The sequence below is a fragment of the Micromys minutus genome, assembly GCF_963924665.1.
Source record: "Micromys minutus genome assembly, chromosome: 19".
In the NCBI taxonomy this organism is placed as follows: domain Eukaryota; kingdom Metazoa; phylum Chordata; class Mammalia; order Rodentia; family Muridae; genus Micromys; species Micromys minutus.
The window spans coordinates 41,431,861-41,455,557 of record NC_137954.1 but is presented as its reverse complement, the minus strand read 5'-3'; the positions used below and the strand labels follow the sequence as shown (position 1 = coordinate 41,455,557).

The following is a 23,697-nucleotide window of genomic DNA, read 5'->3' as shown; positions in this document are numbered from 1 at the left end:
GCAACAAGATCATGAGTACAGATGTTACAGATTGGTCTGGAACAAAAAGAAAATTAGAAAATGATAATTCATTTCGTAGGGTGCTAAAAAAGATAGATTGTAAGTCAAATTTTCTTTCTAGCTGGCCGTGGTGGTGCACCTCTGTAATCTTAGCACTCAAAAGACAGGAGGATTGCAAACTGGAGGCCAGCTTGAACTACACAAGGAGACCATGTCTGAACTGTGATTGTGTGCAACTGTGTGTGTGGTACTGAGAGGAGTAAGCCCCTGATTCCATGTATACTAGATATGTATTCTACAAATGAGCTGCATGCCAGCATTCAAAGTTTTTCCTATTCCATTTAGGAATGGAAATAGGGGGAAATACTTAATAAGAATAAAATAAAAAGTAAACCAGGTGTGGTAACACAGCACTGGAGGCTGAGGCACAAGATTACAAATTTGAGGCCAACTGGATACAGTGAGTTCTGGAATAGTCTAGGCAACAATGAAACCATGTCTCAAAACACAACAAAACTGAAATGCACAGCAACACATTTTAGGTTCTTTGTCTTGTTTGGTTTTGAGACAATCCTTATAATAAAAGCTCTATTTAAACTAGCAATCTTATTTCAGCCTCCCAAATGCTGAGATCACAGGGGTACAACACTAGATTTGGCTATGTGTTCTCCCAAATTAGTCTCATTAATTTGATTCTAAACTGGAATTGCTATGTCATGTCTCCTTTCTTTAAGCATTGGGTAAAATAACAAAATAACTTGAGAATAAAAATATGGACACTTGCCTTCAGTACTATCATATGTCATTTATTTCTAACCACCAGAAAAAAGATATGTCATGGGTATCTTGCTACATTTCTGTATCTCCTTTGCTAACTGACCCAACTCTGCAGCCATTTTGAGGTCCTTTGTCAGTTCAGACCAAAGAAGAGTAATTTCCATTATTGGTTTTCTTTTTTTCAATAAGTATCCTGAGAACTGGAGAGATGGTTCAGGGATTAAGAGAACCAACTGCTCTTCCAGGGGTTCTGAGTTCAGTTCCCAGCAACTAAGTGACTCACAGCCATCTGTAATGGGATCCAATGCCCTCTTCTAGTGTGTCTGAAGACAGCTACAGTGTACTCATATGTGTGTGTGTGTGTGTGTGTATATATATATATATATATATATATACACACACACACACATACATAAAATAATAAAGAAATAAATAAGCATCCTGATGCACAATACAAGAACAGAAGTAGAGCATATACACAATGATTCTTCAACATGGAGAATGCCAGGCTATGAATGTTACCCTACATCCAAAAATGACTTGTATTCACAATGGTTTTCTAACAGTTTATTAAACATAACAAAACAGGGTTTTGGTTGGGTATGTGTGTGTATGATAAGGACTCAGAAATCTTGCATTCAGGGAAAGCACTGACCAAGTCAACAATAAATACATCCCCAGGAATGCCAAAATGAAAGCTGAAAGAGGAATACTGAATTTCTGAAGCACATGGTTGGTTTTTAGTGAGAAAACCGTGATCCATTAACATAGTCCTAGTTACAGATGGCAGATCAGTTAGATCCCCCACATCTAAGATATAGGGTCAAACTAAAATTTTATTATTTCACACCAAATATTTCAGATGTCAGAAGTTATTATAAGTTCCTTACCCTGGACCCACAGCTTCTTTATTTCAGAGAGTAACACCATCACCCCAATACAAGACAGAAGATGACTAGGTGAACAGAACTTATTTCTGCAAGTGGCATTTATAACAATGGACTACCATGGATAGGAACCATCATACTTGTACACAAACTCATATTTGTATACATTACCCTAATCTCCAAAAACTCTTCAGTGTAAGATCCTGAAGAGCTTCTATCCCAAGTGCCAGGACTCTCTAGCCATTTAGACTTCTTAGATTTGAGGACTGTACAAGCACATTATGCAAGACAAAACTCTTGATGGAGCTTGGGTCAGCCAGCCACAATCAAAGGGAGCTGAATTACACTCATGAATGATAATAAAGGAGGCCCCACCTCTTTCCCCTAGGTTACCCAGCTAACCCAGAATGAGAATCTCAACTCATTTTAAAAGCTCTTTTTCTTCACTGAGCTGTGGTGCTCTGTAAGGAGAAAAACAAACAAACAACAACAATAAAAACCCTTTTAGGTGGAAAAATTTTAAAAAGGATCAGGAACCTTTACAACTAAGAAAATCATCACCAAAACTAGAGACAGCAGCACACACTGACAGTTTGAATGCTGGGTATTGCAAAGAATCCATGAATGGCAACTACTAAAAAAAGCCATTGAAAATAAGGAGTCTCAAATTAGAAGCATCATGAAGAAAGTTTTTATGACCCCTACAAAACCCTGTTTTTCCTTATGTTTACAAGACGGATTTTAAAAAATGTATCTGAGATACTAAAACAATTTTCGATAAGAAAAAACTTGAGAACCTAAGACTTAAATCCCTTTTTGGGCAGTGGAGACCCCAATACTTGACGCCACAGAAACACCTAATCCGTCTAAAGGATATCGAACCCAGTGAGTCCTGAATAACAAGCAGCGAGCAGGAGCTACACAGCAGATAAGCAGAAGACAGAATGTGCGAGCTAACTGCACTCCAGACACGAAGAGGAAACTGGGTTAAAACCAGCCATAGAGACCACAGTGTTCTATGTGTTAACAGTCTGGTAAGGTGGTATAGGACAAATGAGGCCGGAAGATACAAAAGGGCCAGTAGTCTGGGCCTAGGGTCCGCTTCAGAGTTAGACTTCATCGCTTCTCAGTCACAGGTCTCCCGTCACTTACACTGCTGCAGCCCTTTGTCTAACTTTGCACTACCTCGGGGAAGGCCACAGCAGACGAGACCACTCCTCAACGTGCCTATCACTACTTCCATCCAAATGGAGAACTTCATTAGCATCCCAGAATGACTAGCACTTCACATCCCCAGGACGAAATGGCACCGTTAAGTGAGAAGATGGCCACACAAGCACGAGCGCTTCGGAGATACGAATCTAACGCTACCTCACCCAACTCCGCCATCCGCCAGCGTTAAACGCCTGACTCTCCACCACACAGTTTTTGGACTGTGCGCGGTAACTTCACCGGGGCCAGCCACACCCGCCCCAACGCCCTGGACCTGGCCAGTAGAATCACCCAGAGGGGGGCCGCCCGTCCACTTGTCCTCGAATGGACGACGCTGGCCAGGCATCCATCGCTGGAGCCTCGGACTAAGGGCGCGGCCGCCCCTCCCCCACGCGCTCCACTTCCGTACCCGTTATCACCGCCTGAGCGGCCAGGGCGAGGGGTGAACTCTAGCACTTCCTCATGACGGCCAGCCAGACTCAAGTCCCCGCGACAGTGGGTACACATTGCCACACACTTACCCGCTAACACGCCGGAGAACGCTCCTCAGGCGACAAGCACGGACCTGCCCCGCCCAGCAGCGCGCGCGAACAGATTGCGTCATCGCGCCGTCCCGCCCCATGCCAACTCCTTCCTGGGCCTGGGGTAGTCCCCTCCCCCGCGATTGCTAGCAGAGCGCAAGCGTGGACTCGATCCTGTCGTCCGCCTCTGCGCAGGCGCCGTGCCCCTCCCACGGCGGTTGGCCATATAGAGGCTGGGGGCGGGGGGAGGTCAAGCGTAGCCTCTTCTCCTTTACCAAGATGGCGTCTTGTTCCTGTTTCGCCACAGTTCCTACCTTATGAGCTTGGATTCCTCACGCTAATAAAAGAGGAGCAGGTAATGAGATTCTCTGCTTTGTGGGAAACTAGAGTTGGGGAAAGGATATTTATTAGGAAGGAATGAAGTGTCCACTGAGAGCGAGAGACAACCGGGGGCGGGCAGGTGTTAGCATGAGTACGGAGCAATGAAGGGGAGGGAGCCCTTTGCCTCTACCCTTTCCTCCAAGAAGATGGCGGCAGCACCGAGCTAGGAGCACCGAGCCGGGATAGGCCGGCGCCTGTGACTTGCCGGAGGGCATCTCTAGCCCCCTCCGTGGCCATCTCTATGGCAGGCTGTCATCCCGGGATTGGCTACGTGCTAGTCACGTGGGTTCGTCTCCCCCCCCCCACGCACACCATAGAGTGGTGCCTGTCCCTGGGGACGTGGCCTTCCTGTGTGGTCGTGAGCCCGTGCCCCGCGGGGGAGGGCGGAGCCGGCACGGCCCCCTACCCTTTTTCAGTCTAGGGCGGGCGGTGAGATTTGCTGCATTCCCACCTCGATGTGACCGGCTTGAAGCTAGCTGGGAAGGTGCAGTACTGGGCTGCGGCCTGGCTCGGTTGTCCTTCTCTCTATCCCAGGAAGTCCCCTGACTGGTCAGCGATCGTAAACTCCTACCTAGGCCTTCCACCAAGGCCTTTCTATAGGAAAACACCTTAGAGTACCTCGCCCGAGAAGAAAACAGTCATCGCGCGACCCCAGTGGGTGATGCGCAGTGTCGGTATTCCAAGCTGTTTTGACACATGCCTTGCTGTAAGGAGGTGGTTTTGTGCGCTATTACCTTGAAAAGTATCCCGGTGCTCGAGGCTACACGTATATCCTATCTGAATTAGAAGACTGGAGGTTCGACTGGGCATGGTGTTTGCATACGGTATAGCTATAAACCAAAGAAGACTGACTTGGGTTTTATTATGTTTACAGACAAGGATAAAATATGGGGACAACTGGAGGGTTATTATTATCTGCACTTACAACTTTGGGTTTTGCTACATAGTCACCCTAAGCTCTCAAACAATGAGAGTGTTGTTGGTGTCCGCTTAAAGAGTCACTTTCTTGGCAAGTAACTTTCTGAAAGCTAGTTAAGTCAGTCACACGGTTTTGTTTAAGGCTAGTAGTAGCTATACTCTACAAGCTAAGTTTTTATTATGGAAGCAGATTTGAATACAGAAACACTGGGTGAAACCTTGCTTCGGCTTAGGTTTTGAACATGTGAAGTACCCATAGGCTAAATTTGTTAATTATGTTAGATATTGGGATACTTAATGTAGCTGAAAGGGGATTTGGGTTTTTGTTTTGTTTTGAAGTGAATTACTACTTATGGATTCAAAACAACTCTTAACATTTTATGACAGCTTTAAACTTTAAAAAAAATGGAGCATATCTTTCCAGTCTCAGGAATAGTATTTGGAGACCAGTTAAGTAATTTCCATGGCACCCAAGCTTTGTTGGTAGCATTGGTTATGAGTCTTGCACTGCTTAGACACTTCATCATGAGAACACCTGAAAGGCAGACAGCTTAGAATAGACAGGGACACACACACAAGCAGATCCTTATTTTTTCTCTTTTGTGGACAGGCTGACTTCTCAGTGGCCAAATAGACTTTTAAGTACATTTCTTTTAGTTTTACTTTGATCTAAATTTCTAATGTCAGCCTAATAACCTCATTTCTTTAAAATTTTTCATTAAAAAAATAGGGTGCTACACACTTAGGGATTCTGGGGGTCCAGAGATAGAAAAATCATTTTTCCTTTTTTTCTAGTTCTTTATGGTTTACTGCAGAAGATACACTTGTGAAAGAAAGCTTATTTTGCAGGCTGATTTGTATCATAACAAATATATAAAAGAAATAGAAAGTAGACTATGATTACTTGTTGGAAAGCCCATAGTGGGAATATATAAAAGAGGTAGGAAGTAGACTATGATTGTGTGTCGAAACTCCTTTATAAAGAATGTGAGTGGAAATCAGTACACCTGTAACCCAGCACTTTGGCTTGTGGAGACAGAAAGATTAGGAGATCAGCATCAGCTTCTTCTACATAGTAAGTTCAAGGTCTGCTTGGCCTACAGAATACCCTGTTTCATCCCCCCCCCACCCCCCAAAAAAAGATTATGGTCCTTCAATTGGGGTTTAAAGAATGATTAAAAAGTATTTCCAGGTGGAGTTGGCAAGATGGAGTATTGTAAACAGAAAGAGCAGGAAAGGAAAGGCCTGTGATACTCAGCAAACAGCTGAGAATTAGACAGACATATGGCAAATTTCTTGAATGGCAGAGGGCGTAGCTGAGATTACGTGAAGACTTCTTCATGGGCTATCTTCAGTACCTTCTCAGTCTTGACAGGTTTACAGGATTGTGACTATTGGGATGACCTTCAATGGCATCTATTGCCCGTGACTCCTTAGCTAGTGTGGACTTTCATGACTCCCCTATCCCACCCATACTGAAATTGACTGGCTTAATGTTGTGCAGGTAACTTGTGCTGCTCTGAGTTTGTGATTGTATCCAGCAATCGGAGTTCTATCCAGCAAGCAGTGTCATAGCACTCCTTCTGACTCATTATTTCTGACCCCTGAGTCTCACTGAGAATGGGTGTTGATATAGAGGCCCCATTTAGGACTGAGCACTCAACAAGTGTTTAAATATCTCTTCTCATTTTGGATTTTAAAAAATATTTTATCTTAGACTAAAAAGAAGTAACTGTTCTTTAGAGTCGTTAAAGGCCACACTTTAATAAACACTGTTCATCATGAAGATATCAAAGACTGAGAGGTCTCTCATTTTTAGTTGTGCAGATAAGTAATATTTGGGGTATATTTTAAAACTCTTATTTAACTAAATCTTTAAGAAGCTTATTGTTCCAAGAGTAATATTTTAAAACCTGGAAATAATAAAATGTAAAAAAAGCCAAAGTACACATTTTGTTATCATTTGGTTGAAATGAACTAAAAATCTTCCCTTAAGAAGGTGAATGTGAGTTCACTCTTCTCATTACACCTATCATGATATATAATAGATTTAGAAAACAGCTACAGGGGCTGGAAAGATAGTGCATTTTCTGTTTTTACAGAGGACTTGGATTAAGTTTTCAGCACCCAAGTGGCTATTCCCATCTGTCTGAAACTCCAGTTTCAAGGAATCTGACATATTCTGGTTCTTAGGGTGCCACATAAAATAAAAAGAAATCTTTGAAAAGAAACAGCTACAAACCAGGAATGGTAAAAGTTACATGTCTATAATTCTAGTATTTGGGAGGCTAATCAAGGTAGATAGAGAGATTCAAGACCAGCCTGGGCTACAGAGCATGACTGTGCCTCCTCGTACTTATTTGATACTAGAAGCTCTGTTTGGGTGGACAGAAAGAGATGCTGTACTCTTAATGAGTTGTAGCCACACTTAGTCAAGGTCTTGTCCCAGGTTCATTCAGACAGTGAAGGTTCTATGGTACTGGCAAGGTTTAGTCTCTGTTGGCTTGGTTCCTATGTCTTTTCTTTTTTTTCCCCCCCTTCATGGCTCTTTTGCTTGCTTTTTTTTTTTTTTTTTTTTTTTTTTTTTTTTTTTTTTTTTTAAGTGATAGCTTGTTGCCTGATTCATAATATACTGCAGTTGGATTTCCTTTCTGTGGCTCACACTGATAAGCTTACATGTAACAAATTTAGCAAATGTTTTGAACCATTTCTGCTGGATTGAGAGACTGTGTGTCCAAAGTGGGGTGGCAAACTGATTTTTCCCCCTTCGAGTCTTTGTCTTTTGGTGTCACTGGTCCATGGGTGCCTTTGCTGATGTAGGCCATCTCCACATATTCATTCCACCCAGGGTGCATTTGTATACATGTGTGGGTAAGCACAGGATAAAAAGGTGTAATCCCAGGACTTGGGCAGTTAGGACAGGAGGATCAAGAGTTCAAGATTTGTTACTCTCAGTTGAGTTCAAGGAAGCCTAAACAATTGATAAGATGCTCTTTTAAAAAGTTACAACTAATGCTTCAGTAAACAAGATAATGTCATATTTAAGCATAGGTAGAGGGGAAATGATTATTCTTTACATGTTATGTAATTACTTAGTTGAGAAATTAGTCAAAGCTGTTGGTAACAAGATTTCAAGTAAATATCTAAAATATCTACAAATTTTTATTTATTTCTTTACTTTTTTTTTTAATGAGACAGTGTCTCTCTGTGTACCCCTGACTGGAACTTTAAATGTAAACTAGGCAGGCCTGCTTCTGCCTCCTGAGTACTGGGACTAAAGCCATGCGCCACTATACCTGGTTTTAGATTTCTTATATGTACTAGTAATTAGATAGAAAATAAAATAGAAATAAGACATATGGAACATCCTTATAATCTTAGTACTCAAGAGTCATTGTCACACACATGCATACCAAGAAAATCACTCTGATTACTCCCCACAAATGTTGTGAATATAAATGTACACAGACACATATGCATACATATGTGTGGATTATTAAATCTGTAGCACCTATGAAAAACCTAAAAACAATTTCTTTTTATAAAGTTTGTTAGATGATTGCATAGCACTTCTTCCGTAGGTAGTGACTGTTTGGGTTTTGGTTTTTTAAAGATGTTACATTATTTTTAATTATGTGTATGATGAGAGGCCATGTGCAAGTGAATGCAGGTGTCCATGGAATGATCCAGCAACATTGGAATCCCCAAGAGCTCCAGTTGTAGGGAGTTGTGAGCCACCCAATGGGGTTACAAAAGGAACATGCATTCTTAGCATTGCTAGAGCTTAGTCCATTGATGGTGTGTGTGTATGTTTTAAGTTTTATTTTATATGTATGGGTGGTTTGATTGAATGTGTGCACCACACGTGAATAGTGCCCACAGAAGCTAGAAGTCATCAGATCCCTAATGCTGAACTTACAGGCAATTGTGAGCCACCATGTGGGTGCTTAGAACAGAATCTGGGTCCTCTGAAAGAACAGTCAGTACTCCTAAACCACTAAACCATCTTGCTTCTCCTTGATATTTTTAAGTAGAAATATCTTATTAAGTAGAAATTATTCTTTGACAGTTTCAAACATGTAAATTATTCATCTTGATCATATTCATCCTCAGCTCCACCCTTCTCTATCTAGACACTCATAACACTTCCCCCTCCCTGCTTTGAATCCTTTCCTCTTGATGTTATTTTGTTTGTTAATGACCCAGAGTCCAGTTAGTGTGGCCTGCTAGATTGTTGACTGATCTTACTCAGTTGATCCTGTGTAGATACTCAAAGCTACAGCAAGTTCGTGGCCACAACAGCCATATCATTCCCTGAAAACATTTCCAGTACCTCTCTCCATCCTTCAGGTCTTTCTTACTTACATTCTTTCTGCCCTTTTTTGTGATGCTCCCTGAGCTATTGTGGGTGGGGTAGGGCTTGATGTAAATGTCTCTTTTAGGGCTAAGCACTCAGTAGACAATTTCAGAACTAGTTCTGAGTCTTTTCATTAACTGCTTACTACTGCAGTGAAAAACTTATGGCACTAATCCATGAGTATAAATACTTAAACGACAGTTTGGCAGAACATTGGTGTCTTTTTGTTTGTTTTGTTTGGTTTTTCAAGATGGTTTTTGTGTGGCCTTGGTTGTTCTGGTACTTACACTATAGACCAGGCTGATCTCAAATCAGCGATCTGCTTTCCTCTACCTCACGTTCCTCCTTAGAGTCTATGATAGTCAGCTCGTGATCATGTTTACTTTATCAGGACTGAATTTTTCCTGTAAAACAAACCTCAATGAATCCAGAAACAATTGGTTGCCTAAATAGCCTATTTGCGGATGAAGGACTAGTGCATGTATCTTCCCTGGCAGTTTGATACAGCATTCAGGGTCCGGTTCAAGGATACAATTAAAGCAAGTATGTCCCCCACCCTAGTAGCTAGTGTGATACCTACTACTATGAAAACTAGTTACCAGGACGTTTTCAGATTGCTTCCAGCTTACTTACATTATGTCCAGCAACCAAAATATGAAAGCATAAATTTTTTACTTATGTATTGTAATGGCCCCTTGAGTATGCATTCTTCCCACTATCAAGTGGCCTTTGCCTTATCGGATTAAGCTATAACAATCTCTGAAAGAAACCTGTCAGGCTTCTGATTTCTTAGTTGCTAAGTGATAGTGATGCTGTGTCTAAGATAAATGGAAAGATTTAATCAAGTTTATTAAAAAGGCAGAGAACCCCAAACAATAATCTCTTAGATTGTAAAATCACAGCAGTCTGCATTGCTGGTGAAAAATTCAGCTCTTTCTGATCAAGTTTCCATGTCTAACCTCTTACATTTTAAGGTTCTTATTTCTACTCAGGCTTGGTGCTTTGTGTCTTAAAACAAAAACAACAACAACAACAAAATCACTATTTGTCATTCTAGTAGTACCTCAGAAAAGTGTACTAGAAAATGTACTCCTGCCACATGCAACTGCTCTAGGAGGTGGGGTGCCATAGGAATAAAACCAGGACAGTTCCCTTGTGCTTTCACAGAGGCCACATGTTAGTGTGGGGAGAAAAGCATATCAGTTACAGCCAAGAAAGGAGAGAATAATAAATACTATCACTTTGTGACTAGTTGAAAACGTTGTGTTTTTCAATGGTATTGTCTCAAATTTTGCTTCGTAGCCTTTAGCAATGCTATTTTAAGCTTACAACTTGAATTTCACTTCAGATCATCATTCCTCTGTTCACTCCTGTTGTCTAACTATCAGTATTGTGTCTTAAGAAATGTATTTCACTACTCCAATGGAAAGCTGGAGAGGTTATGAATAATGCAGGCTTCATAAGAAATTCAGATGCAGCTGGAGATGGCTTAGGGATTAAGAGCAGCATGGACTGCTTTTCCCTAGGACCTGAGTTCAGTTCCCACCATCCATGTCAAGCAATTCTCAACTCCTTTTAATTCCAGCTTCTGGAGGACCCAATCCCTCTGGCCTCTGTTGGTACCAACATTCGTGTGTGCATATCTACACACAGATACGTACCCAAAATTAAAAATAACAAAAATAAATCAAAATTCAGATGGCAGATAAGCTGAGATTTCCACCTAACAGTAAAAGAATTGCCTTAAAATTGTATTTTGTACACATCAGACTGGGAAAGATAGCTATGATCATCTTAGCTGTTATCAGGGGTGACGAGGATGGTTCACAGATTGTAACTAGATGGTTGAGTTCCTTAGAAGGGCAGTTTTATTCTGGCAGTACAAATTGATACATTTCCTGAGGTGGGGGGGGATGTGTTTTTCAGGAATCTGACCTAAGGACACCCTGGCCCAACTGAACAGAGACCTTCTTTTCCTTTCACTCCTTTCCCTTGGAAGAAACTCACTGAGTAGCCCAAGCTAGACTCAAGTTCTTGTTTCTCCTGCCTTGGTCTCCCAAATGCTAAAATTAAAGATATGAGCCATCACGGCCTGCCAAAGAATTTTCTCTTCAGCATTTTTTGATAGTTAACAGCAAAACAAACAACCCAAAGATACATGCTCACTAGCAGTGGTGGTGCACATCTTTAATTCCAACACTTAGAAGGCAGAGGCAGGTGGATCTCTGAGTTCTGAAGCTAGCCAGAGCTATGTAGTGTGACTCTGGTTACAAAAAAACAAAAAACAAAAAAACAAGCTACTCAGGAGTTCCATCAGCAGGGGAGTTATTGTTTAGTCCATTTAATATGCAGTTGTTAAGAAATGAGTTAAGAGTTGTACATATCTTAAAAGGGCAGTATGACCTATTAATATATGGAAATAGTGTAGCAAATGGTAGCTGTATATAACGAGACCTTGTTTTTATTTAAGCCATGTATTTGGAGGTGTTCTTAAAGAATAAATGAGTCAGGCAGGGTGGCATGCCTTTAATTCTAGTACTGGGGAGTTTGAGGCCAGCCTGGTCTACATGGTGAGCTCCAGGACAGCCAAAGCTACATAGTGAGACCATGTCTCAGAAAACCAAAGGGAAAAAGAAAGGAAGACAGACAGGCAGACAAAACTAGGGAAAGTGTCCGTTTTTACATAGTTCTATTGAATTGTATTGCTTAATATTAAGAGTTACATCTCTTGATAGACTATTTCTATAGCAGCAACATATTAGTACCAATGTACTACACAATAATAACAATGCATTCATTCTACCTACCAATGTTAACCAAACCATTATTAATGTAGCCTCTCCTGTTCCATCTCTGGCCCTGCTGTGGCAGAAGACTCTCAGGATAGATACTCTTTGCTGTGACAGAGGCTACATCTAAAATGACTAAAGAGAGGATTACTAATGCAGAAGCCACATGCTTTTAAGTAGCTGTGAGCAATCATTATGAGTTCTTTTCAAGTAAGTTTCTGAAAATATTCCTAAGATTTGCCCTTTTTATACCCATGTGTTCTCAGAACTAGCTAAGGGTAAACAAAACAGTATTTGCTTTGTTAAGTTCAGACTGCTAGGCCTTGTTTCTTTGTCCCTGGCTAGATGAAAGTTGGAGGTGTATTCCCTGAAGACCTACTTTTAGCTTTGGACCTGTTATTTTTTATTAGTTTTGAGAAAGGGTCTTGCTGTGTATGTCATGCTGGCCTTCAGCTCACTGTAGCTCAGACTGGCCTTGAGCTTTTGGGTGATTCCCTCCTGACACAGCAGAGCACAGCTAAGTGCTGAGATTACATAAGTGAGGGCCTCACTATGTATGTTTGGCTGGCTTGGAGCCTATTGTGTAGACCAGGCTAGCCTTGAACTCAAAGATCCTCCCACCTTGTCTCATAGTTGCTAGGACTAAAAGTGTTTATCGCCATGCTCAGCTTCTGCTTTTTTAAGAAAGACCTTCTCTCTGAACCCGGATCTCACAGATTTGCTAAACTGGCTGGCCATGGAGCTCCTGGGATCAGCCTGTCTCCACGCTCCAAATCTAAGTGCTGGTATTGTGGGTGTTATGTGGCTGTTATATGGGTGTTAGGGGTCCATGCAAAGGTCCTCATGCTTACGTGGCAAGCATTTTAATAAATGGAACATTTCCCCAGTTTTAACGTAAAGAAATGATCTCTGAGAGGGTTTATTTTTATAGCTCTGGGATCTCAGAATATATGACTAACTCAATTCATTAGAAATTTAGCTTAAAATTTATCATTTTAAGAGTGATACATTGATCTGATAGTCACTTGTAAGTATTCAGCATTGTGGTCCATTTCAAGAGTGAAGCCCAGCATAGTGAACAAATGCCTTTATTCCCTATACCTGTGAGGCAGAGGCAAGAAGATCTCTACTGTGAGTTTAAGGCCAGCTATGTCTACATAGTGAATTCTAGGATGGCCAGGATTCATGAATGAAACAAAAGCCTCACTTGCTAGACATGATAATGAATACCTGTAATCTCCCAATACTTGAGAGGCTGAGGTATAGGAGATTGTGAGTTTACAGCCAGCCTAGGCCACATAGCAAAATCTTATCTCAGAAATAAAACAAGACCAAAGAAACACCTTACCAGCTAAAACTTGTATTCATTGCTTTCTTTACACCCAGTAATGGTTCTCAGCTGGGACAAATTGTCCGCAATGCTTGGAGACCTTTGGTAGTCATACCTTAAGGGTGCTTCTAGAGTCTAGTGGTGAAAATTGGAGATAGTTGGTGTCCTACAATGCACAGGACAGCCCCACAAAGATTATCTAATCCAAATACCAGTAGTGCTGTTATTGTGAAGCTCTGGTGTACACGGTTAGTTAGTAAAATTTTGTAGTCGGTAGCTCTACATTTCAACTTCAGGGAGCAGGAAGAACCTGGTGGAATAAACCCTGTTGCATGTGTGATTTGGTGCTAGATTGCCTGCAGTGTAGATGTTCTCAGTGATTATGTTAGTAATAGAACATCTGCATTACTTACCATTGCCAGGGTTAAGCAATGTGTGTAAACGCACTTAATCCTCACAGTGACTCTGACAGGTAAAGGAAATCAGAGAATTGACAGTCTCAAGAAGGCTCTGAGAGAGGAGAGCACAGGACTGAGACCTGGAGAGAGCAAGCATGCTGCGTCATGACCACCAAGAGTCCTGAGTCTGATCATCCCTCCTTGATGCTCTTCCACGAGTACCTGCACATCTGCACTGTGCAATGACTGTGGAAGTGCCATCATCTTCCGTGAGGAGAGCGCTCACCAGCTGGGTCTAAGTTGTCAGAAAATAGAGGTGGTGCCTGGCTATGTGATCACTGTCCTGACCTGGTCAAGCACCAACCTATCACTTCCCCCCATCTTGCTAAACTCCCATACAGAGGTGGTACCTATCTTCAAGGAACATTGGCATCATGACCCTTGAAGCCTTCAAGGATTCCGAGGGCTACATCTATGAGAGGGGTGCTCAGGACATGAAGAATGTTAACATCCAGCACCTGGAGGCTGTGAGGAGGCTGAAGAGCTTCCCTAGAACCATGCACATGACCTTTGTGCCTGACGAGTAGATCAGAGGTCACAAGGGGATTGAGTTGTTTGTGAAGAGGCCTGAGTTCCAGGCTCTGCAGGCAGGCTTTGCTCTGGACGAGGGCCCGGCTACCCCACTGATGCCTTCACTGTCCTTTATAGTGAGCGGGAGTCCTTGGTGGGTATGGGTTACCAGCACTGGGAAGGAGGCTAGGCTATGCCTCACACTTCATTGAGGATACAGTGGCAGAGACATTGCATAAGGCTATAAGCTCCATTTTGGCATTCCAGGAGAAGGAAAGGCAGAGGCTGAAGGCAAGCCCTCACCTGAAGGGGCCATGACTTTGGTGAATCTGGTACCTGCTACTATGAGTGCCAGCTTTGACTTCCTAGTAGCACCAGATGTAGACATGAAGGCCTTTGAGAAGCAACTACAGAACTGGTGCCAGAAAGCAGGAGAAGAGGTCACCTTTGAGTTTGCTCAGAAGTTTACAGAGCCTTGAATGACACCTACTGATGATCCCTGGCAGGCAGCTTTCAGCGGGGCCTGCAAGGAAATGAACCTCACTCTGAAGCCAGAAATCTTTCCTGCTGCCACTGACAGCTATATCCGAGCTGTAAGAATCCCAGCTTTTGGCTTCTTGCCCATGAACCGCACACCTGTACTACTACATAACCATATGAACGGCTGCATGAGGCTGCGTTTCTACATGGGGTTGACATATATACACGCCTACTCGCTGCACTTGCTAGTGTGCCCGCTCTGCCTGGTGAAAGCTGAGCCCCAGGCCTTCCAACCCTCATAGCTTTCAGCCCAACCACTGCCAGGGATCTGTTGCCCCTGCCCAGTAATAAAGCCAGTGTTGGGCGGGAAAGAAAAAGAATATCAGAGAATCAAGATTTATAATTATTTTTCCCCCTTTGGCTTGTTTTCATTCTCTCTTTTTTGTTTTGTTTCAGAGGCATGATTTCTCTGTGTAGCCCTGGCTATCCTGGAACTTGTTCTGTAGACCAGGCTGGCATCAACTCAAGAGATCTTGCCTCTTGAGTGCTGGGAAGGTATGCACCCCCAGTACCCTGTTTATACTCTCTTTTAAAAGTTAACAAATTCAAATATTTAGTCACAGTTACCTAGTAAGTATCTTCAGAGCCTCTATAAAGTTCAAGGTTAAAAGGTAATGTCCACACCATTTTTTTTTTTCTAGTCCAGGAGTGTGGACAGTAAGGTCTTTGCATAAAAATAGGTATTCAGTTCCAAAATACCCATCGTAGAATTGTCTTGTGTCCCTCAGTCAGCAAACACTTACATTTCACAAAGTACACATTCCTAAATAGGTTTCTCGTAGGGAATGAACACATCCAGAGTCTCAGTCCTAAGGCCATTCATGTACTCAAAGCCCATCTTTATAGTAACCTGCTGCTACTTAACACTGGAATCAAGACTACTTGTAGCTAGCTCCCTTTAAGAGATTGCCTTCCTAGTCTGCCAGCCACTTTAGTGTTTCTGTCCTTCTCTCAGTGATCTAGCTCCAGTGATTCAAGCTATACCCTGTCAACCCCACTCTAGATAAGAATAAATAAGATATTGATGATCATTTTCTTGTCATTATCACTATGTCTTAACAGGGTAGCCAAGTTATCAAGGGTGCTAGTATGTGTTTGAGGGGATAAATAGGATACTGTTGATGTGTATTGGGCTTATTTGTCTTTCAACTGACTTTTTGATGAATTATAATGGGCTTCTGGGCTCTAGATCCTAAGTTTTAAGCTCTGGAAAAAGGCTTGCTTTATGTAAAAATAAACTAGTCTGATGGCCATCAAGTGATGTCAGTGCCCACCTTTCTCAGGTCTACATGTCCTAGGATTAATAAGTCTCTTGAAGTCCAGGTGTACTCGTGAGTGCATTCTGTGGCCGAGCTCAAGTCCTCAGGGCCTGCTCTCCTTTGACACCATTCTTTGGTTGTTAGGAACTGTGTTGCTTGCTGGTATGTGACTTCTGTTCTGCAGCAACGTTAGTGCTGCCTCTTCCCACTTCTTACTCACTTTCTATACTGATGACCTTCATTAGCATAATTCCTTTGACCTCTGACATCCTTCTCCAGGAGTGGGGAGATAAGGGGCACCTAAGTTGGCTGGCATCAGGGAGCAGTGGCTCGTGCTAAAAAAGGGCATGCATAATACTGAGTTGCTGGAAGAGTTTCTGACACTCTGAAGTTGTATTGAACAGAGCAGACAGGCTTTCTGTCACAGCTAATTGGACTGGCTGAACCCAGTGCTAATTCTGGTTTCTTTCTAGAGGTGGGAAAGTGACTTCAACCAAATACAGACCTTTTGTGTTGTCATCTTTACTACATATACTGCTTGAGTATGTCTCAGGGATAGTCAAGCCTTCCCAGTACTGGGTTTCCCCACAGCTGGGTTTATTAGTGCAGAGAGGGGGTGTTCTTTAAGCAAAGACCCTCTCACCTGCAGTCAAGCAGTTAAGGACACATGCCTGGGTTCCTGGGGGAGGGAGAGTGGTCCTCTGTGGGTTCCTTGGCAGCAGCAACTGCAGAGCAGTCCAACCAGTGGAGGTTTGAAGCCTGGAGGGAGGCAGCTACTACAGTGGTTGCCATGCAGAGGCCTTAGGGAAGTGGTAGCTGGAAAAGAAAGGTCTCTGACCCACCAATAAGTAGAAGAAAGGAGAGAAAGAGAAACAGTAGTACAAGTGGAGAACTAGCAGAAAGTTTGAAACAGGTTTGGTTGGTTTGACTGTTTTTGAAATTAAGATAGAGGTAACTGACTTGCAAATGCTTTCTCTCAGGTATCCCTTTCCTATATAAAATGTGTGGTTCTAAATACCTATCTTACTTTATAATGTTTCAAACTTGAAAGAATGTATATGAGTAGAAACAGAATCATTTTGTATGTATGGGGATTTTTCTTGCTTGTTATGTAATATTGGGAATCAAACCTGAAACTTGAAACATGCAAGGTAAGCAAGCACTCTAGCACTTAACTATATCCCCAACTGTATTAGTCAGGGTTCTCTAGAATAACAGAACTTATAGAATAAATCAATCTCATTCTCTTATGTGTTGTATATGTATATAGTTAAATGTATGTATAATAAATGTGTATTTATTATATATAATTGTATATAACATATATGTTATATGATTTATTATATATATGTATATATAATAAATACAGGATGCTTATAGGCTGTGGTCCAGCTAGTCCAAAAGTGTCTGGATGTAAATGTTCCAGAATCCAGCAGTTGCTTAGCCCATGTTTCAGCTGCTCTTCTGTATAGGCCAGAATACTCAAGAAGTAGGCTCTAATACCAATGAAGGAATAGACTTGCAAGAACAAGCAGGGGAAAAGCAAAGAGTTTTCTTCTTTGTCTTTGTATAGGCTTATAGCAAAAGATGTGGTCCAGATTAGAGGTGGGTTTTCCCAACTCAAATATCCTGATTTAAAGGTGTCTTTGCCTCAAAGATCCAGATTAGAAGGCCATTTCAGAATAAGCATAAGATTACAGGTAGCCTTCATTAGTCCTGGCTGCTTTGTGCCCTTATTATTAGATTTTGCTCTGAAGCCTGAGTATGTATCTTAGGGACTCTTCTGATTACTGTGAATGAAGTCAGATGTGCTACATTATCCTTGTATGTGCATGTTTAGCTGTTATGTGATAGATTAAACAGTCAAATATTTATTTGTAAGTATTTCAGGGCTGGAGGGGTGGCTCAGTGATTAAGAATACTAGCTGTTCTTACAGAGGACCTAGGTTTGACTCTTAGCATCTACATGACTGCTCACAGCCATCTGTAACTCCTCTGCTAGGGCATCCAACACCTTTTTCTGGACTTTGGGCATCAGGCATGTATGTGCTACACATACATACTTACAAACACCTATCCACATAAAATATAATGTTCAGATGGAATCATGGATTATATTTCCTTTTCAATTAAAAAAATTTTTTAAGGTAATTAATTCACTAGATGTGTTACAACCTTGAATTAAATCTTAGGAAGACATCAATTTGAAGAAGATTTCTTTTTTTTTTTTTTTTTTTTTTTTTTTGAAGCAGGGCTTCTATTTTGATATATTTGTTTCTGCTGGGAGCTAACATGCCAGCCCCAGAGGACCAAAGTTCCCTATTACCTCTGTTGCCTGCACAGTGAGTCCCATGGGATTGTAGGGTAGCCTCACAAAGAAGGGCTCTTAGCCTTCCTGGGCTTACCCTCACAGTTTTGAGGTCATTGTAGTACGAGCCAGAAAACTCAGGAGCCTCCTTAATTTACACAGATTCTAAAGATGGTTATCATATCACTTTGAGATTGGTAAGTCCAAGGATGAAAAAATGATGATGTTACTAAAGAAAATCAACAGAAGTCTGGCAAAGTCTCGCTTGACCCTGTGAAACATGAAAGATGCTTTGTTTTGGAGTGATGTTTTCTGTGAACAGATCTGCTGTGGCTGTCCGCACCTTCTAGCTTTTGGCTAGCTATAATTTGGCAGCTATATAGCTGCTTGATTAAGTGAGAAAGGAGCCCTGACTGGAAGGAAGAGGAAGGAAGTGTGTTCTTCCAAATGAAGACCTTTAATGCTATGCTGTTAATTTTACAGCCAGATCTTTATGCAGACCGTGGCTGTGAAGCATTGATTTGATAATAGGGTGGTTTGGTTTGGTTTGGTTTGGTTTGGTTTGGTTTGGTTTGGTTTGGTTTGGTTTGGTTTGGTTTGGTTTTCCTCCATCAGATCCCACTGATAAGCTCCTATACTAAATTCTGCTATTGAATTGGCTGAACTCTGTTTCTGGTAGTTTTAGCATATTGAAAACTTAACTTGTCATTCATTTATAAGTCTATGAAATGTTTTAAGTTCAATGTGTAGCTTTACTTGCCTCTGTTCACTAATTCCCACATCAGACTTGGTGAGGATGTGCTTGCATGTATGTCTGTACTCCCCTCTTTTTGCCATTGCTGATTGACAGTTGCTCCTTACCTTAGTCCTTGGCCCTTGTATATGCCGCGTGCTTACCAGTCTAATAAGCAGATTTCTTAGCTTTTCATCTTGTTCTCTTTCAGGACAGTCTGTATTTGGGTCCATAGCACTGGTGGCAAGCTTCTCCTGGAGCACTCACTCCTATATGCTCCTGGGTGGGTTTCCACATGGACCTTGAAGTTATCTGGCATATGTCTCTGTACATACCTGGCTGAGTTCAATAGCTTCCTAAAACTTTCTAATATCTCTATCTTTCTCTCTTGAATTGCTTTCAGGAATTTTGACAAAGTGAGTAAAAGGCTTGAGTATCATTGCATCTTTTTTGAGGATTTCTAGTTGTATGTGTGAGTGCATGTGTATGAGTGTATATGTACAAATAACCATGAATGTATATAACGTATGTGTGGAGACTATTTTGAAATCTAGCAGGACTACACTCCTTTTGGGGGCGTTAGGGAAATGACTGTACTTTGCCTCTTACAGTTTCTTAGTGGATACCAGGTCACCCCATTTCTGCCTCTTTTGTATAGCTTGCTCCTTTTCTTACTATTCTGCCTCTCACAAAGACACATATAACAAACTTGGAGAAGAGCAAGCATCTTCGCGATAAAATCTCCTAGACTAAGACTTGACATCATCTCCCTTACCCAGGTTTTCTCACCAGTATAACACACACTCTGCTGTGTATGCATAAAACTTCAGTTTTGCCAGCAATGTCAAGTCTTCCCTTCAGTGCTCCTAGGACTTGTACAGTGCTACTTCTCTTATTGCTTAGTTATATCTCCTTAGATTGCTTGTCTGCCAGTTTTTGATGATAATGTGTTGTAATTTTGTTGTTCATTCTAGTATAATTGTAACTTTTCACTAACTATAATATCTGCTGCTTCTGGAAAATAATATTAATGTAGACATTTCCTAAGAAAACTACAAAGCAAGGAATCAATGTGAAATTTCCTCAATCTCTAGATTTTTTTTAATTGATCCTCTGTCAGTCAATTTCTGTGTGTTCACACTCCTTTAAGCTATAAATACATTTATATAAATACAAATATACTGGAATTAAATCATATCTGCATATGTAGAATAGATCTACTAAGCTATAATATTTTATTCTCTAAGTTTTATTAATGATTTGGTAGGCTAGTGTTATACTTACATGTTTATAAATGGTTTAAATTGATAGTGTCTTTGTAGCATTCACTTCTTGTTTGGTAGTAAGGGGAGGCAGAACCACGTGTGCCCCATTTTCCTCTGGGGAACCTTCCTTTCCACCAGGTAGAAACCGTGTGTTTTGGATAGAATGGCTCAGCTGTGTAGGTAGATACTGGTTAGTTTGCAGTGGCCCCTTTACTGCAGTTATTGGTCCCTTAATGGGCTCAGAACCCAATTACTGCCTGTGAGATACCAAAATAATTAGTGAGGCCCCCATGAGGGAAGGAAGCTCTTATTTCCTTAGGAGAAACCAGATGATATAATTACTGCTGTTTGTAACATTGTTCTTGTTTCAGAAGCAGGCATAAGGCATAATAAGTCTGTCTCTGTTAGTCTGTTGATCTTCCTCCCTCCCTCCCTCCCTCCCTCTTTCCTCTCTCTGTCTCTCTCTGTCTCTCTCTGTCTCTCTGTCTCTCTCTCTCTCTCTCTCTCTCTCTTGTGTGTGTGTGTGTGTGTGTGTGTGTGTGTTTCTCAAACTAGAGTTACTGATTTTTTTTTTTTTTTTTAGAGAAACTGACACTTGAGTTTTGAGGGTTTTTGGTTGTTTGATTTCCTTTTTCTGTTTCATGGATGGCTAGGATGGGTAGGATTTGTTTGTAGTGCACAAGGCGTGATCAGAGGACAGCTCCCAGGATTCTGTTCTCTCATTCAACCATGCGTGTCCCAGGGATTAAACTCAGGTCCCACCTTTATCTGCTGAGCTAGCTCTCTAGCTCTATTAGTTGTAGTGTCATTTTGTTTGACCTGAAAGCACTAAAAAAAAAGTAATTTCTTTTTTTTTTAAATATTTATTTATTTGTTTATTTATTTATTTATTTTATGTGAGTACACTGTAGCTGACTTCAGACACACCAGAAGAGGACATTGAATCCCATTATAGATGGTTGTGGGTCACCATGTGGTTGCTGGGAATTGAACTCAGGACCTCTGGAAGAGCAGTCAGTGCTCTTCACCACTGAGCCATCTCTCCAGCCCAAGAAAAGTAATTTCTTTATCAGTGTTGCAAACATATTGAAACTAGCAACTTACAGAGGTGAGATTAGGGCTTCTTATCTGTAGAATTTTGACATGTAGGTAGTTGTGTGTTGGTCACTGTAATAGTTCTAAGGGGCTAGTCTTGTCCATATGCTTTAAATACTTCATTTTTGTTGTTCTTGTTGTTGCTTTCAAATTTTTTCATGTGTGTAGGATTTTGCCTGCATGTATATAAATGCACCAAGTATATGCAGTATCTGTAGAATCCAGAAGAGGGTGTTGGGTCCCCAGAATTGAGGTTAAAGATAGGTGTAAACCAGCATTTGGATGCTGGGAATCAAACCCAGGTTCTCTAAAAAATAGTTGGTACTCTTAACTGCTAAACTGTTTCTCCAGCCCTGTTTGTTGTTTATAGTGTGCATATGTGGAACACAAAAGGAAGCCTAAATTAGACAATGGGTATCATCCTTGATTGCTCTCCAATTTTAGTAAAGTCAGAACTGAACCCAGAGGCTTGCCCCAGAGAACCTATCTCTGCTTCCCCAATGCTGGGATTACAAGTGGCTGCCACAGCTACCTGGTTTGGACATTGGTTCTAGGAATCCAAAGTACCTCACTCTTCTTGAGGCAAAGTTTCTATATCCACTGAACTATCTATCTCCCAGGCCTCATGTCTCCTTGCTTTCTGTAATAGGCTGGTCAGTACTGCCTATATCTGTTTGAGGCCTAGAGCCATTTCTCAATGACTCCTGACCCAGTCGGAATAGTGCTAACTACCAGTAGGTTGCTTCTCATACAAGCAAACATAGGAAGTGTGCCCCAGAACAAAATGAAAAGGCATATAGATATTTCTAGTTCAAATAATAATTTACAGGGTTTTTACTTTAGTGTCTACCTTATTCTGAATATCTTGATTCTTAGGAATATAAACATGATTACCAAGTTACATAGGTTATAATAAGCATAACAGAAAAGTGCACATCTTTAGCATATATAGCCAATATCAGAATAAGGAAATGAGTTGTGCTTGATAATTTATTTTACAGTTCTCTGATTTGTATGGTTCTAAAAGTAAAGCTTTGAATCATAGCATATTCACATGTGCTTGGCCAGGTGATCCTCTTTGATCTCCTTTCTGTTGTCCTTTCTCCTTCCTGCCCCCGTGGCTGGGAAAATGAAAAGAACTTCTTGGATCTTGGGTATGCTTCCTGCCTGCCTTCTATTTTTAAAAAATGTATATTAATTAGACCATATGATAAATAGGTATTGCAGTTTTGCTTTCTTGCAAAAGAGATAATCTCAGATGTACCATTACATTTGATACTGGACTGTTGTGGACCCCAACCTATAATACAGTGTATATACAGAAGTTGCCAAGAAACCACTTTTTCTTTGTGTGTCTTGGAAATGCTACTGTACACCTTGTCCCCTGCCTTTCATGCTGTGTGTTGCCTCTTTGTGGACTCAGGTTTATTCACCCTGCTTTCTTCTGAAAATTGTGTTTGTTTCCAGATTTTTAAGCGGTTTCTCACCGCCTCTGCTCTTGCCCTTACACACCATTCTTCACTTGCTACTTAGATAGCCTCTTTGTCAATTTCTACAGTTTACCACCAAACTCATCCCACATGATGTCTAAGGTCTTGGAGTTGCAGTGAAGGACACTCCTCATCCTTTGTTGCTGATCTGCTGTTCTGCTTGGCTCCCTCTGGTTTGGAGTCATGAATTGTCTTTATCTTCTTTCTCTTTGTGTGGTTCTGGTTTACTAGTAGAAAATACAGTTGTTGCTCTGAGGAGGTGGTTCAGTTAATAAAGTGCTTGCTTCAGAAGCATGAGAATCTGAGTTTTGATCCTACATTTAAAAGCTAGACTTAACCAGATTTTGACTCACTCACTTCATCCCAGTTCTCAAGAAGCAGAGGTTGGCATATATATCTACAAGTTCAAGTCCAACCTGTTCTATACAGTGAGTTCCAGGCCAGCCAGGAATACATAGTGAGTCCTTGTCTCTCAATTCCTCTCCAAAGAAACCGGATATAGTTTTGCATCCTTATAATCCCAGAGCACTGGGGAGACAGAAACAAATAGAAATCTTTGGCTCACTGGCCAGCTAACCCTAACTGAAGGTTATTCTCTGTCAAGAGTGGCAGCACGTGCATCACACACACACACACACACACATTATACTTTGTCATTTGCAATACCATTCTCACTTGACAGATGAAATATTCAAGTTCTTGGTCCCCAGATGCAAATCAGTCATCCTGATCTTAAAGCAATGTTTGGGCTATTTAATTCAAGATAGAGGACTTTGTTCTTATATAGACATAATATCAGTGCAGTGTAATATTTATTTAATTCTTTGCACAGGCAGGAATTGCTCTCAAGAAGTCTTTAAATCAAAA

At 41.3% G+C, this 23,697-nt stretch overlaps 1 protein-coding gene and 1 pseudogene across 4 annotated transcripts in view; both read left to right on the top strand.

Moving 5' to 3' along the window:
• Positions 1-3,623: 3,623 nt before the first annotated feature.
• The window catches only part of HDLBP (high density lipoprotein binding protein), a 64,452-nt gene continuing 44,378 nt past the window's right edge, over positions 3,624-23,697 (top strand). Inside the window, exon 1 of one of the 3 annotated variants that reach the window (XM_080933080.1) lies at positions 3,624-3,752. The gene's annotated coding sequence lies outside the window, so the exon portion shown is untranslated. Of the gene's footprint in view, positions 3,753-4,385; positions 4,603-23,697 lie in introns of those variants that run through there. The other 2 variants (XM_080933083.1, XM_080933082.1) reach the window with 2 other exon arrangements.
• LOC308432896 (aminoacylase-1A-like) lies at positions 13,736-14,897 on the top strand (annotated as a pseudogene). Its single transcript has one exon. The product of its transcript is annotated as an aminoacylase-1A-like (transcript).